This window comes from Candoia aspera, chromosome 1, assembly GCF_035149785.1.
Source record: "Candoia aspera isolate rCanAsp1 chromosome 1, rCanAsp1.hap2, whole genome shotgun sequence".
Taxonomy (NCBI): Eukaryota; Metazoa; Chordata; class Lepidosauria; order Squamata; family Boidae; genus Candoia; species Candoia aspera.
Genome location: NC_086153.1, coordinates 102685733 through 102701937, shown reverse-complemented (window position 1 = coordinate 102701937; position 16205 = coordinate 102685733).

The window sequence follows — 16205 nt, the reverse complement described above, 5'->3', positions numbered from 1 at the left end:
TAAGTTCAATGCACCTAGTACAGTAGTGAGAATAATGGAGTAAGACATAGCTTGCCTCCTTCAGTGTTGATGGAGAGTTTGCACATCAGTGTCTTGAGTCAGCAGAATTATGCAACAGTATAGTGTCCATTGCATAGGAGATATGGACTGATCTACATGTAACAGTTAATAATTCCTATGGCCTCAAAGAAAGAAGACACAAATGTCACTGTTTATTCTTGATCAAGTCCTTGAGACTTTCTATTAAACAATACTTCGCTTTATTTACAATATCTAAAAGACATAAATTAAGAATACCATATCTGGTTGTGTAGACCACAACTAAGTGGCAGCAAGTAGTTACCATTTTCTGTATTCCTCTGCTACAATGTTGTGGTTGACCAAAATTTTGCAGCTCAAGTATGGTAACCAGATATGAACAGCTTTCAGTCTTTAGCCTGCTTTTCTTAGCAGAAATCTCCCCTCTCAGCTAATGCCTGCTTCTCTTCTTTCTGAGATCTTCCTTGCCTTTTAAAGGAGTGGCTCCTTCTTCCCTTATTAACCAATTAGGAAAACATTTCATTTGCTAAAGTGTAAGTAGCATGCACTGAACTAATCAGATATATTGCTTTTGTAAGGGAATAGTCAATGAAGGTGCCAGAACTGAAATAAGCTTATTCTTGGGTCCTTTTGTTGAGCTCATTGGTCAAACCTCTCCCAACAAAGTAGCAGATGGATTAAGGTTCCTACCACTCACCCTCTGGAAATCTTTCAATATTTCCATAATAGCATTATGGCTACCCTACTTACTTACCACCATTTATTACTATCTGCAACATGCTTGGAACTATATAGAACTTAGATGCAAGCAGCAGTATCTGCACAAGATACTTGTAGAGCTACTGTTAAATGACATCCCCAGAATAAGATTGGGAGAGCTTGGGTGACCATGCCCACAAGCTTAAAGAATTTTTCCCCTTTCTTGCTAATGAGCGGACAGCAAAGACTAGACAGCAGAAGGTAGCAAAATGAAAAAGCTGTGTTTTAATATATGACGACAGTCATTCATAATCACTTTCCTCTGACTAATTAAAAATATGTTCTCTGTCAATACAGCTGTGTTTTTTCCCCCTTGCTTAAGCAAAGAATATACTGTACAGTTAGCAGTTTCCTTTTTTCAATTTTATTTTAAAGCTTTTGGGGGCCAAGTACAGATTAAAAAGTGGAAGATTGTATTAAAAAAGTATCCACAAATAAGCTCAGCATCAACTCCCATTTTGATACAGCACTAATGCTGAATAGTTGTAAATGTATTATTATTATTCATTACTTTGACAATAATTTTGCAAACTGTTGCTGATGATATAACCTGAAGAAAGGTATCTTTGAATTAACATCAACTGTGTCTGAAGGTAGAATACATACAGAGAAGCATTTTGGTCCACGGAGCAAGGCAAACATACAACTTTCACTTCAGTTTCCCTGTAAAAAACATAGTTTAGGTGTGATGAAATGGAGATGTTCAAAGAATGCCTCTTTCTGATTTGATTTGATTTGATTTGATTTATATCGCTGCCCATCTCACAGATGTAACTCTGGGCAGCTTACAATATTATCCTGCCAATGGTTTGACGTTGTTGTGGAAGTCCTTGTGATCGGTCTTCTGTAGCAGCACGCAGTGGAACACCTTTTCCTGGAAGCTAAGTGAGCATCAACATGGGTTTAGGAAGGTTCTCTGGCACCAGGTATAAACCTTTCTTTTCTTCCAGGTATTTTGATATTTTGAGATTATATATAAGAGTGGGATAGCCGAAGAGCGTTCTGGGAATTTTGACTGAATTTTTCAATAATCATTGTCTGTTGCCATCATAATATGATGAAGGATGAGATATAAAAAATTGTGCAAAGAAAAGAAAAACTAAAGGCCCTATTGGCTATAAATAAATAGCCTCCTTCAAATCATATACCATTCCTGGTGACTAAATGGACAGGTCCATGTAGTTTTCTCAGCAGCAGTATTGAAGTGATTTGCCACTGCCTTCTTCTGGGATGTTTTTTTGGATACCCAGTGTAATCTACAGCCTTAGAATTCCTGGAGAGCTCCCGTCCCAGCCCAACTCTGCTTAGTTTCCAAGCCCAACATGGTTGGCCATGTCCTGCTATCTCAGCAGACACTGGTCAAATGAAAAGAAGACAAGACCTCCAACTATTATTCCCATGCATACCTGCAGTTCCATAGGCTTGGATGTGGCTGATGCAGCCCTTTCAAAGTTATCTCCCAATTGTAATTTTTAATGTAAAAGAAAGGGAATTTAATAATTATTTTGGGAGTACTTAGCTGCTAATTACTAGCTGCATTATTGCATTGCATTGCATTATAATATTATACTGAGCAATAATATGCTTGATAAAAGGTGGTATGTTCCTATTCCACTGCTATCAAAAGATGCACTTTCCACTGTTTAGTTGCAAACTGGGCATGGCAATCTCCTGATTCCTTCTTTTCCTTCCTTCCTTCCTTCCTTCCTTCCTTCCTTCCTTCCTTCCTTCCTTCCTTCCTTCCTTCCTTCCTTCCTTCCTTCCTTCCTTTGCTGTTCCCATAATTGTAGAATCAATGGATTACTTAGTTAAAAACAGATTAAGTCTTTAAATTCTTCAACTGGTTGACAGACAAAACAACAACAACATTAAGCTCTAATAGATAATCCGCCATTTCTACCTGTCAGTCTCTTTTAGTTCAACCTTGCCTCCAGGGCCTGCGTATGTCATGGCACCTAGAGCCAGACTTTCACAAAGCTAAGGAAGAAGGAAGTTTCTGAGAAATCCATTGAACCTGAAAGGACTGAACCTGTCCCGGTTGTGGAAGCTGCCAGTGAACTACTGTAATTTCTGCAATCTGTGAATGAAGGCTTTGCAATAGGGCTGTAGTCCCACATTCTACAAACGACAAGCACGGTCCCCCTTGACTCTAAGGGCACTGACAAAACAAGGAACCTCTTCAGGCCAACCACCTCTTCAGGTGCTAAGCAATGCAAAGAAATTGTTTCTATGTAATCTATGTCAGGTAAAGGCTACATCTGCATTTTCTCTATAGCAACACAGATCTTTCCAAAACACCCATTTGGCGACTATGGCTTAAGCCTACAGTGAAAAGCAGGGGATGCATCTTGACCTTATGCCTGAGCATTATTACCCTTCCCTGCCCATTTCTACTGCTTGTTTTTATTATCCACTGTGTGGCTGTGATGTGTATTATCCTCGCTAGTGAAAGTCCAGCAATTTCAGTTTTGCACACTCACAATTTCTTTCCTTAAAATGAAGGCCCAAAATAACCATTAGTGAATGTTACATAAATGCAAAAGGAAGAAAAAGACAGAAAACAAAAACTAGAGCTGGCATTAAGCCATGTTTTTCTCCCTTTCTCCCCATGTTTTCATATATTATGTGAAAGATCTGATCTGAACAGAGACCACATTATGGAGATAGGTAACAACACTGTTCATCTTTACTTTACTTTCCACTTCACTTCACTTCAATTTGCCCTACCTTTCTGCCCTTAAGGTGGCTAAATTCAGAGAGGTGTTTTGCTTAGAGTCAATCATGCTCACCCAACCAGGCATAATTTATCTGATAGAACTGTAGGGATAATAAAATGCCATCTGCATTTGAAAGAGACAGGGACATATTGGTTCTTTCTGTGGTGTGCTGTCAGGCAGGTTATCAATGCAATCCATACAGTATATACCTATATACAAATTGTATGTACAATTTCCTGCACTCTTTTTTCCCCCCTGAATGTTGAAACTGCAGCAGATCAGCCAGTTTCTGCTTTTCAATCCTGGCTTCTATAGTAAAAAAACTGTGGCTAAAATGACTGATATGGTTCTAGGCAACTTTCAAAAATGTCATGAAAACATTAAATAGATTCTTTACATATACTAAGCTAAGGTTGTCTTCATTAGTAATTTACAGCATTGCTAGAAAGGCCTGATGATCCTCATTTTGATCTCTTGCTTGCATGGCATCAGAAAGAAAAGAATCAGGCTGTTCATTATTATGCATACATTTCTTTTTACCCTAGAATAAGAGCTGGACTTTGCTAAGGATGGTAATAAGGAAGTGGGAACAAGCAGATTTAAATGTTATATATCAAAGTGTGTGTGTGTGCGCGCGCACGTGTGTGCATGCGTGATTTTGAGTCAGTCTTGACTCCTGGCAATTCCTGGTGACTACATGGACAAGTCCATGAAACTGAGGACTGGAAACTTGGGTTTCCCTGCTTCTAAACCAGTGCCTTAACTATTAGAACAAATTGGGTCTCATAAATCAAACACTGCTGGGTTATTAAGCAGGACAAAGGCTTCTCTTGGCCAGCAGAACCTCACTTTACACCCCCCACCCACCCTTTGCCACTTCCAAACAATCAACCTTCTTGTTATTTCCAACTGCTCTCTCCCAGTGCTGTGCAATGCCTTTCCTTCTTTTGCTTCATTCCCACTTAAGCTGCTTTCTCTGATTTCCCCTCATGTCTCATCTATCCAATAGTTGCTTCCATACTCTCCCTTGATAGTGTTTTTCTTGCTGCATTTGAAATTAGTTCTTTTCTCCTCTCTCTTTTCTGTTGAAGCTGTCCCTTCTGATTTCACCTCCAGCCACTTTCTACCAACTCACCTTTTTTGTAAATTATGGCTTTGTTTTTCTCCGCTAATTTCTCCTCAGTTCTCTCTGTCTGAGACCTCCTCCCTTAGGCCTATTTTATCCACTTTTTCTCTTGCTTCCCTCCCCACACTGCATTTCGCTTCTTTGAAATGTTCTCTTTAATTGGAATGTGTAATGGTCTGTGGGAATGACCTTAGGAGACAGAAGGAAGAGCAGCAGCCTAGACCACTGTTGTGCAAAAGGTATCTCAGCCCTCAGAAGGAAAAAAGAGGTGGGAAGTGTCTCAGAAGAGACTTTCCTTAGTTTTCTGGAAAGTAAAAGTAAAGGAGGGCAGAAGTGCTTTCAGACTTGCAAGATCAGCCCTTCGAGGTACTCCAGACAAGATGCACAGACCATGAATACTAACACTACCTTTATGGTAAGGTTACAGTAACAGAATCTTGCAAGTCCGCCCTCACCTTTACAGTCCAAGCAACTGGGGAGGGTCCCTTCTGAGATGTTTGCCACTTTCCCATTCCTTCTGTGGGCTCAGCTGCCTCTTATCTGACCATTGTCTAGTCTGTGACTCTTCCCCTTGTCTCCCAAATCATTCCCACATCCCACTTGTCCAGGCAGTCTCCGAGAATTAGACACAACTGAACAGAAAAAAATCACAATATTACAAAGACAAGATAATTCAAAATAATTTTAAGCCCACCCACTTTGAAGTATGATGTACAATGGACAACATCCTACACAAAAGCTGATGTTGACCTCAATTTACCTCTGCCTGCAATACAGGGAGGCATAGGATAACATCCTATCTTATTTCCCATGTTTAAAAATACAAGTACCAGTTAGGGAATGAGAGCCAATGCTAGACATTTGGTTTGTCCTGAGAAAAAGATATGAAGATGTCTGCCAAATTCTGCATACCAAAGAGATGCCTGGACTGTCCACTGGATAAAATCCTGCACTGGTCTATGGGAAAGTGGCTCCACTGACAGAGACTCCAATATCTCTGTCCTTAAGCAGAGGGCATTTCTTGGCACGAAGCTCAGGAAACATAGCCAGAAGTTTGTACAATGGTACTTTCCTTTTCACACACTCAGCAACTGTTGCCTGATCTCATTATGTCTAACAGTTGGGTCAACCCTGTAGACTAAAGGTAGAGAACCTTGGTCTCCATTACAATGTTAAATGGTTTTATCATTGTGCTTTCCACTGAAGGAATCCCAGGAATTTTAAGACAGTGAAAATATTAAAGGTCTCCAACAGAGAAATCAAAGTTTCATTGAACATTGTTCCCAGGTTCCTTAGGAGAATCCATGATAATTAAGCCAATCCTAAAGCCAAACTGTACTTCACCCACAAAGATGTAGTCATGTCTGACTGCTCACTCAGGAACTTTCCCATGGTGAAGATAACCTTCTCAACAGCATCATTTCTGTTGACTTCTTTAATGTTAGCCCCACCAGGTAGACCCGAAAAGGAATCAACTCCACAGAAAGGCTAAAACCAGTTTTCTTGAGAATAGCCATAATAACAGAATCTTGCAAGTCTGATGGTGCTGTACTTTCTCCCCCTTCTTATACTCATGTGAATTAGGGAGGTATCTGAGCCTATGCTGCATATTTTCTGTTGTGAACTTAAGATATGTTTTTCCCTTTTGTCACTTTGGTAACAGAGCTTGTATATCTCCAACAAGGTCATCTCTCTTACTCTCTATATCTAACCATTACTGCACACAGCAATTAGGGGCAATGACTGCAACTAGCTTAACTTCTAAGGTCCATTAATCAAAGTGAGACATTCCTCTGGGGGTGGGGGTGGAAGGGAGTTAAGACTAATTGAGACAAATCACATGGTAGGATTAATTTCACACTATTTCAAAGTTAAACATTCCATCAACATCAGAAAAGGTTCTGTGCAACATTTAGTTAAAGAAATCTCATCCTGAAAAGTCTGTGGGAAGTCTGCTACCTCCTATTAGAGTTCTGAGTAAGGCTTTGGTGATTTACTCATACCTACATACTGATTAAGGTGACTGATTCTGCATTTATTGTTCCATCATCAGCTTTTATCTCCCTACATTCCCTATCCTAAGAAGATAACATTATCTTTTCACTATTGCTAACTTAATCATTTCTAACTTCTAAGAATGTCCTATTGCCTGGTAGTTCCTTGATGTTCTTTTGTATTAGCCCCCTCCCCTCCCCAGACTGATTTGGAAACAGTATTTGAAAGTATTTGATCATAGATGACTTTTTAAAGTGATCCGCATGACACACTCAAAGTCAACTTAACTATGCTGTTGAAATAATGACTCCACTCAGAATTAATACGATTAATAGGAAATAAGAAATGAATGTAATTTGCAATCATGTTCAGTAAAGATAAAGTGAACAGGTTTTTCTTTTTTTCTTTTTAAGAGATTCATAGAAACATAGAGTTCAATGGTTAAAAGGGACTATTTGGAACATCAGATCCAACCAGCTCTTAATGCTAGGATCCAAATTAAATTATTCCAAGCAGTCAGCAATTCAACCCCTGCTTCAACATTGCATGTGAAGAGGAACCAACCATCTCTACATGGCAACTAGTTCCACTGCTCTACTGTTAGGGTGTTTGGTGTTGGTTTTTTCCTAACATTAAAGAGGAATTTGCCTTCCTGAAACCTGGAATGCAGAGAACATATTTTGACTTACTTTATGTGTTATCCTTTCAGGTATTCAAAAAGTGCTAACATGTTCCCTCCTCAGTCTTCTCAAAGCCATACATGAGTTCCTTGTGGCCTCATTTCATAGTTTTTCATCTTTTGATCATTCCTATTGCTCTTTTTTGAACCTATTCCAGATTGTCTAAATACTTGAAGTAGGGCCTACCTAATGCAGAATAAGATGGAAATAAGCAATAGCAGTATCTTCCTGGATGTGATTAACCTTCCATTTGCTTCAGCATTCTGTCAGGGGACAATCCCACCCTAATACCTTCCATAATAAGAGATAGCCAAACCCAACAGCCTTGTATGGAAGCTTTATTTTCAACTATCTTCAAGCATAATTGTTGATACATCTTTTGGCACAACATGGTGCTTATAAGCCCAGAAATGTCCATAAACATCTCTCTTGGCACTTCACAAGTCTCATGCCCCTTTGACTTTATTTCTAAAGATTTGTCTAATTTAAACAAATGCGTGGGAAGACAGCCTGCTGACAATAAAACACCAGTTTCTGGTTCCAAATAGCTGATGTAGTATAGCAGCTAATTTGTTGGACTAGTACTGGGAAGGTCTAGGTTTTCGTCCATTTTCAGCCATAGAAGCTCACTGGGTGACTGTGGGCCAGTCATTCGCTTTCCACCCAACATACCTCACAGTGCTGTGAAAAGAATAGGAAGAGGAAGGAAGGAAGGAAGGGAGGGAGGGAGGGAGAGAGGAAGGAAGGAAGGAAGGAAGGAAGGAAGGAAGGAAGGAAGGAAGGAAGGAAGGAAGGAAGGATCTCACCAAAGCATTTTTAGGAAGTAAAAATGGCCTGTGGAACAGCCCAGTGTTTTGTTAGAGGAGTGCTTACTAGCAGAGCAGAAAAAGATAAACCAGGGCCAGTAGAAAATGTCCTATCTAGAAGGGTCAGTGAAATATTACCTGGCTAGTTTGTCTTCTGATAACTAAGGGCTACCACATTTGGGTTGCAAAAATCCACACAGCTACTAAATGACAAAAATATACTGAAAATGCTACTCTTTGCTGCCTGCTGGAGGTCACTCAGAGTTTTGCAGCCTGAGTACTCCTAGCAAAGTACCACAGATGCTTTCTGTGTAGCCATACCCATCATGGCAGACATTTTATAAATAGCCAATCCTTCTCAATCACAGCCATTTTGGTTGTCTATGCTATAAAATTTCAATTGTGCCTTTCACCTCAAAATAATTACCTACCCCTGCTCTACTAATCTATGTGCTTACAAATTGAAGAACAAAATGGGGAAATTTGTTTTATTGTTGTTGTTTTTCTGGAAATCACCAGGGGGACACAGGGCCCAAGGTCACCGAGTGGGCTTCTCTGGCAGAGGGTAGCCTAGAAATTGGGTTTCCCCACTCCTATTCCAACACCTTATTGGCTCTGTGAAACTAAAGGAATGTGCTGCCATCAGGCAGGATTCAGCCTTCCTGTTTTCAGATCTGAATAGGATGCTGCTTTGGTTCATTCAGAATGGGCAAATGTCAATTCGTGCATGCTAAATAATTTGCCAAATTATCATATTAAACTCGTAAACTAACTCCTTATCACTGCTCTTTGGTCATCATTCAGGTTTTCTTTCTGTAGAAGGAATGAGAGCATAGAAAAATGTGTAATTCAAAAGGCAACACTTACGCTTTGGGGCTGGGGGCTGGAATCTCTATTAGCTGCAGATATTCTACAGAGACAGCATATTGGATGCTAGTCCATGTATCAAACATGCTGGACAATCAATATGTAGCAGTAATTAGATTCTTGCTCCATGACTGTATTATTGTGTCAAACCATTTCAAAATTAGTTACTTTCTATTTGGAACAATAAGAAAAATGTTGGTAAGTCTTTGTACATTCCCTTCTAGATAATTCAGCTGCACAGAATAATTATAAGCTCTCTGTTTCTGAAAGGTTTTCAGATCAAGTTAATAGGTCAAACATTTATTTTTCCATTTTTCCTCAGAATTGTCAACTTAAAGGAGCAGCAGACTGTACACTTGAATATGCTGTCATCGCCTCAGCCTCTTCCACAGGATTGAAACGGCCGTGCTGGCTAAGGATTCTGTAAGTTGACTCATGACACAGCTACTGTAGACTGTGTAAGACTGGTCTAGAGAATAGTAAAGCATCATCTAATACTTCCACTGTATATTTAATAGTTACTGTCCCTACAGCTGGGTCCCTACTGTCCCTTTCATTTAAATTGCATGTTTCTTTAGTTGTACAGTACTGGGAGTGCTTTCTGAGATCTTAACAAAGTACATTTCTTTCACAAATACTAGATCCCCATTTTACCTAAAATTTTATTGAAGAGCAAGGAAGGAGTATAGCCAAAGTGAAAATTAAAGCACAGACATTTCCTTAACATGTCCAAACATATAAAGTCCTGATTCACACCAAAGAAGTTGGTACAGCATATAATTTGTTTCTTTTGAGGCTTGGTTCTCTTCCAACAACAACAACAAACAAAAAAAAACCACACACACAGAGACAACCCCCATGACCTGTTGGATTTATTCCATGTGTTTAAGCCTTTGGACTGATGCTCAAGCACTTTTTCTTTCATTCTTATAAATCAGTACTATTTTCAGCACTTCAGGCAGAAAATGGCTACAGAAACCTGTTGTTGAAAAGTAGGAAACACCCACATCTGCACTCTGGAGATGTGTTTCCAGTCAATGGACAGTACAAGGCTCAACAAAGCCAGAGCTCTCCCCTTTGGTCTGCTTCATACAGATAACACAGCCAGAAGTTCTCCAAGACTGGCTAAGAACTAGCATCTGAATGCTTAGGGAATTGTCATGCTGGACCAGGAATCAGCAACCTATTCAGGGTTGTAGATGGACTAATAGCTTGACTTGATGTAAGAAAGCCTCTAAGATAGGAATAATTTCAATAATAAGACTAAGGAATAATTCCATTGACACTAATGTTTTCATTGTTCCAAAAACTTAACTGTTCAATAGCATGCCAGTCAATAGCAATATTGGCAGATGATATCTCCTAGTGATACCTTATTAGTGAAAGGGCCTATTCAGTGAATCACAAGCAAGTGTGTTCCAATTGATAGGACTTGTCATATGCCCTGATAACTTGAGGGATAATGTTTAATGAAGCTGATAAGGCTTTGAAATGCACTTCAAACTAAAGAGAATTGTTTGCTTTTAAAAGAAGGACCTTCTTAACTGACCAGTAATCAGGTTTTCCAATGGCAATATTTTAGAGTGCATCACTGGAGGCATCCCTCAGTTGAAAACAGCATGCCTCTGTATGTCATTTACTGCCAATCGAACTCCAGGCCTTTGAAACCTGGTGTGGCTAAAAAAAAGCTCTCTCGGGAGGCACCACAATTAATCAGTAGAGATCACGTTTTGTTTTGATGTAGTAATTGCTGCCAGACTATCAGGTCCTAGATTTGTTGGTAAGCTGCCTGGCATGAACAGAATGCCAGAGGAAGATTACATCATCCTAAATTATACTACTTGTCTAGATTTGCCAAATATAAATTGTATTATTAGTGACATGGTTACCTAGGGATTTTTACATTATATGTTTTACAGAACTCTCAGCCATTTTCTTCCTTTCCTTTCCTTCCCTTCCCTCCCCACCTCTCCTCTTCAGAGTCTTGTACTAGAGCTTGTAAATTGATGGAGGTATAGCTTAGTTAGCCCCAACCTAGTGCCCTCCAGATTACAACTAAAATTCCCAATGAACATGGATTGGAGGTAGTTGGTTGTAGAAGGGAGATCCACTTCAATAATACAAATGTAGCTGCTTGTTTTTTCAGCTTGTCATCTTCTGAAATTACTGTGCAAGATTGTTAGCATGAGGTAGGAGCAGAATGCAGGAAAATGAGATTTTCTGTCCTCCAGGTCTTCCCCTCTTCTAAAATTCAAATGCTCCTAGAAAGACAGTGAGTGGAAAAGGAGAGAAGTTGCCATTGCATTGCTGCAGTCAGCCACATTGATTCCCTCTTCCCACATCTTCATCATTTACTTGGAGTTTTCTGTGCTACAAAACACAACTACAGAAGGGGGGAAAGTCCCACATTACAAGCTTCTCTTCCATCTCTTCTTCAGACATATTTGGAGGGAGGAGGGAGGTACTAACTCTTTTTTAAAATTGATATTTAGGTAGTTGGGCAGTACCTGCATGTTCCTTGGCATGGACTCCATGTTTTTCTGTAGGATGTCCACAGACAAGGCTGCATTGATGAGAGATGAAAAGTTATTGCATGTAATTAAAAAGGCCATGAAATCATACCCAGGAAGTCTGGCCCTCTCAGAGCACAATCCAATCCAGATGAGACAAAAAAAAAAAGCAGTAATTGATCTGCAGAGCACCTATAACTCAATAAAATAAGCCATGATACTGTCTGCTCCAGGGAATTATGCCACACATATTCCATTGGAAATTAATGGCTGCTGCACAAAAATATAGTACCTTTTGTCTAGGAATATGGTACCATTTGTCTCCAACCTTCACTTATAGCTCCTGAGTGAATTTAAAAATTGCTGATTAGTCAACACTTACCAACTGACTTGACCTTAGTCTACTTGTCTAGCAAGTCCATTTGTTTCAGTGCATTTGGTGGCATATTTGCCAAGCTTTTTTTTTTTTTTTTTCTTTGCTTAGTCAACAAGTAATGGTTTCTGGAGATGCATGGATGATAGCTTGAGCTTTTTGGTGTCACATTTATGTTTTGTTTTAAGGAAAGTTTAGGGAATGTATGGCCCTCCAAAGGCAAAATAGTCTAAATTCCAGAAGCAAAAAAAGACCCATGTTTGATTTAATCATGGGAAAATATTGATAAATGAATCAGGTGATGAATCCATGGGAATGCAAAGTTGCAATTTTGTACTTATATTTCAGGAAATGAGCCCTATTGAAATCTAAAGGATTTATTTCAGAGTATGTATATGTAGATTGGTATAGGATTATAGTATTAATTGTTTAAGTTTGTTTGGCTTCTGTTAGTTATAGCATACTGCAACATAGGATACCATGGGATCTTGCAATATGTGCAAAGATACCATGGTATCAAATAATTGCATATGAGGTAGAGCAGAGCAAAGCAAAAATGTTATTTATTTGTACATTCTAGAAGCAAAGGGAATGAACCACCTGCCTGTGACAGTGTCTATTTTATGACTATTATTTTGCTCTACTCCGTGAAGAATAAAATTGAGCTGAGTCTTTGGTTCTTAGTAACTCATAAAACAAGATGCAACAAATGCCACAGCAAATTGTCAACCATTTAATACCAGGTTCACCTCATCTTGGTAACAAGGCTGGTGTCAAACTGTATAACAAAGCAATAATTCGTAATATAGCTTACACAGTGTTGCCCCCATGATTAAAATGAGCAATTAGTCAGTGATGATCATCCTTTTTTCATCGAACAAGAAACTTTTCTAAACAGATTTGTCTTACAAACACTGTGCTAAATTGTGCTCTGAAGTTTCTTAAAAAATTGTTTTTTTCTCTCCTTTCAAGGGAAAAAACACCACTTTTCTATTTTATCTTCAGGGTGATTGAGGCTTGATTCTGAATCTTTGTTGACATTGTTTTGAACTTTTTCATTGTTGGAAGTACTGGAGGGTGATTTTGCTAGCGGTGGTGTTTCTTCTTCTACATGTTTCCATCACTCTGAAATCTGACTGCCAACAATCTGAAAAAAAAAAAGGCCCATAGGACAAATTCCCTCATGCTCTTTTCTCTTGGAGTTTAATTGAAGTTGGGGAAAACAAATTGGCTGCAAACAGCTGGAGATGTTATTGCATAAAGAAGTACAGAATATTTACCCAAGGTCTTGGCAATCTAGTAGTTAAATAAGTGCAAGAATACCATGCCCCCATGGAGAATTTCACTGACATCTCATTTCCATTAAAAGAAAGTTCAAAATCAAGCTCTCTTTCACCAAGCTGAGTAAGAACATACCTACATATTTTTTCTTCCTGCATCCATTCAGCTTATACTCTAATTTTTCCTCCTTCCCTTTTCTTCCATGTCCAATTTTCCTCTCCAATCTACTTTTGATCTTACCAAAATGACCCACATTCTCATAACCTGTATATCCTTTACTAATCATGCTTTCAGATTTCATTCCTTTCCCATGTACCGTATACATATAAATAGACTTGTGTTTAACCATGTGTTCCACAGACCTTTTTCTAATCCAATACTCACTACTTTCATGCATTATTTGTTTCCCTGAGATTACATTTGTTCAGAATGTGGCATCAAATTTCCCTGAAACTCATTTTTTCCTCTTCTTCCATTATCACCATTCACTGGGACGTTGAAGTAGGTACAGGTGCATCATGTAGCTATAGTATAGATTCAATTACATGGCTAAGACAGGGCACCAGCTTTTCTGGAAACAAGAAATATGACTGCACAATCATTTTTTTAGTCCATCATCCACACATATAATATGCCCAAAAGTATGTGAGTTTCTTTTTGCTGATTATCATCTCAATTTCCATATGCATATCCCATTACCTCTGTTAAGGCATTGCTTGAACTTTTCTAATAGTTAAATGTCCTTTTTCAAGATTTTCTGGAGTTTATAATTACCTTCCTCCGCAAAGGATCGTTACCTTGTCGTGGTGCTGGAGCTTGAGCACCTCAATGATGCCATGAGCTAAACCGTGAAGGGCCACCCAAGACGGGAAGGTCATGACAGAGAGGTCAGACTAAATGCGATCCCTGGGGAAGGTAATGGCAACCCACCCCAGTATTCTTGCCGTGAAAACTAAATGGATCAGTACAACCAGAGATATGTCGGTATACCATCGGAAGATGAGACCCCCAGGTCGGAAGATGGTCAAAATGCTACTGGGGAGGAACAGAGGATGAGCTCAACTAGCCCCAGTCGTGATGACGCAGCTAGCTCAAAGCTGAAAGGACGGTTAGCGGCCGACGGTGCTGGTGGTGAACGGCGAATCCGATGTTCTAAGGATCAACACACCATTGGAACCTGGAATGTAAGATCTATGAGCCAGGGCAAATTGGATGTAGTTATTGGTGAGATGTCAAGATTAAAGATAGACATTCTGGGCGTCAGTGAACTGAAATGGACTGGAATGGGCCACTTCACATCAAATGACCACCAGATCTACTACTGTGGACAAGAGGACCACAGAAGAAATGGAGTAGCCTTCATAATTAATAGTAAAGTGGCTAAAGCAGTGCTTGGATACAACCCAAAAAACGACAGAATGATCTCAATTCGAATTCAGGGCAAGCCATCTAACATCACAGTGATCCAAATATACGCCCCAACCACAAATGCTGAAGAAGCTGAAGTAGAGCAGTTCTATGAGGATCTGCAGCACCTACTGGACAATACGCCTAAAAGAGATGTTATTTTCATCACAGGAGACTGGAATGCTAAGGTGGGCAGTCAAATGACACCTCGAATTACAGGTAAGTATGGCCTGGGAGAACAAAACGAAGCAGGACATAGGCTGATAGAATTTTGCCAAGACAATTCACTCTGCATAACAAACACTCTCTTCCAACAACCTAAGAGACGGCTTTACACATGGACTTCACCAGATGGACAACACCGAAATCAGATTGATTACATCCTTTGCAGCCAAAGGTGGCGGACATCTGTACAGTCGGTAAAAACAAGGCCTGGAGCTGACTGTAGTTCAGACCATGAACTTCTTCTTGCACAATTTAGGATCAGACTAAAGAGATTAGGGAAGACCCACAGATCAGCTAGATATGAGCTCACGAATATTCCTCAGGAATATGCAGTGGAGGTGAAGAATAGATTTAAGGGACTGGACTTAGTAGATAGGGTCCCGGAAGAACTCTGGACAGAAGTTGGCAGCATTGTTCAGGAGGCGGCAACAAAATACATCCCAAAGAAAGAGAAAACCAAGAAGGCAAAATGGCTGTCTGCTGAGACACTAGAAGTAGCCCAAGAAAGAAGGAAAGCAAAAGGCAACAGCGATAGGGGGAGATATGCCCAATTAAATGCAAAATTCCAGAGGTTAGCCAGAAGAGATAAGGAATTATTTTTAAACAAGCAATGCACGGAAGTGGAAGAAGACAATAGAATAGGAAGGACAAGAGACCTCTTCCAGAAAATTAGAAACATTGGAGGTAAATTCCAGGCCAAAATGGGTATGATCAAAAACAAAGATGGCAAGGACCTAACAGAAGAAGAAGAGATCAAGAAAAGGTGGCAAGAATATACAGAAGACCTGTATAGGAAGGATAACAATATCGGGGATAGCTTTGACGGTGTGGTCAGTGAGCTAGAGCCAGACATCCTGAAGAGTGAGGTTGAGTGGGCCTTAAGAAGCATTGCTAATAACAAGGCAGCAGGAGATGACGGCATCCCAGCTGAACTGTTCAAAATCTTGCAAGATGATGCTGTCAAGGTAATGCATGCTATATGCCAGCAAATTTGGAAAACACAAGAATGGCCATCAGATTGGAAAAAATCAACTTATATCCCCATACCAAAAAAGGGAAACACTAAAGAATGTTCAAACTATCGAACAGTGGCACTCATTTCACATGCCAGTAAGGTAATGCTCAAGATCCTGCAAGGTAGACTTCAGCAGTTCATGGAGCGAGAATTGCCAGATGTACAGGCTGGGTTTAGAAAAGGCAGAGGAACTAGAGACCAAATTGCCAATATCCGCTGGATAATGGAAAAAGCCAGGGAGTTTCAGAAAAACATCTATTTCTGTTTTATTGACTATTCTAAAGCCTTTGACTGTGTGGACCATAACAAATTGTGGCAAGTTCTTAGTGGTATGGGGATACCAAGTCATCTTGTATGCCTCCTGAAGAATCTGTATAACAACCAAGTAGCAACAGTAAGAACAGA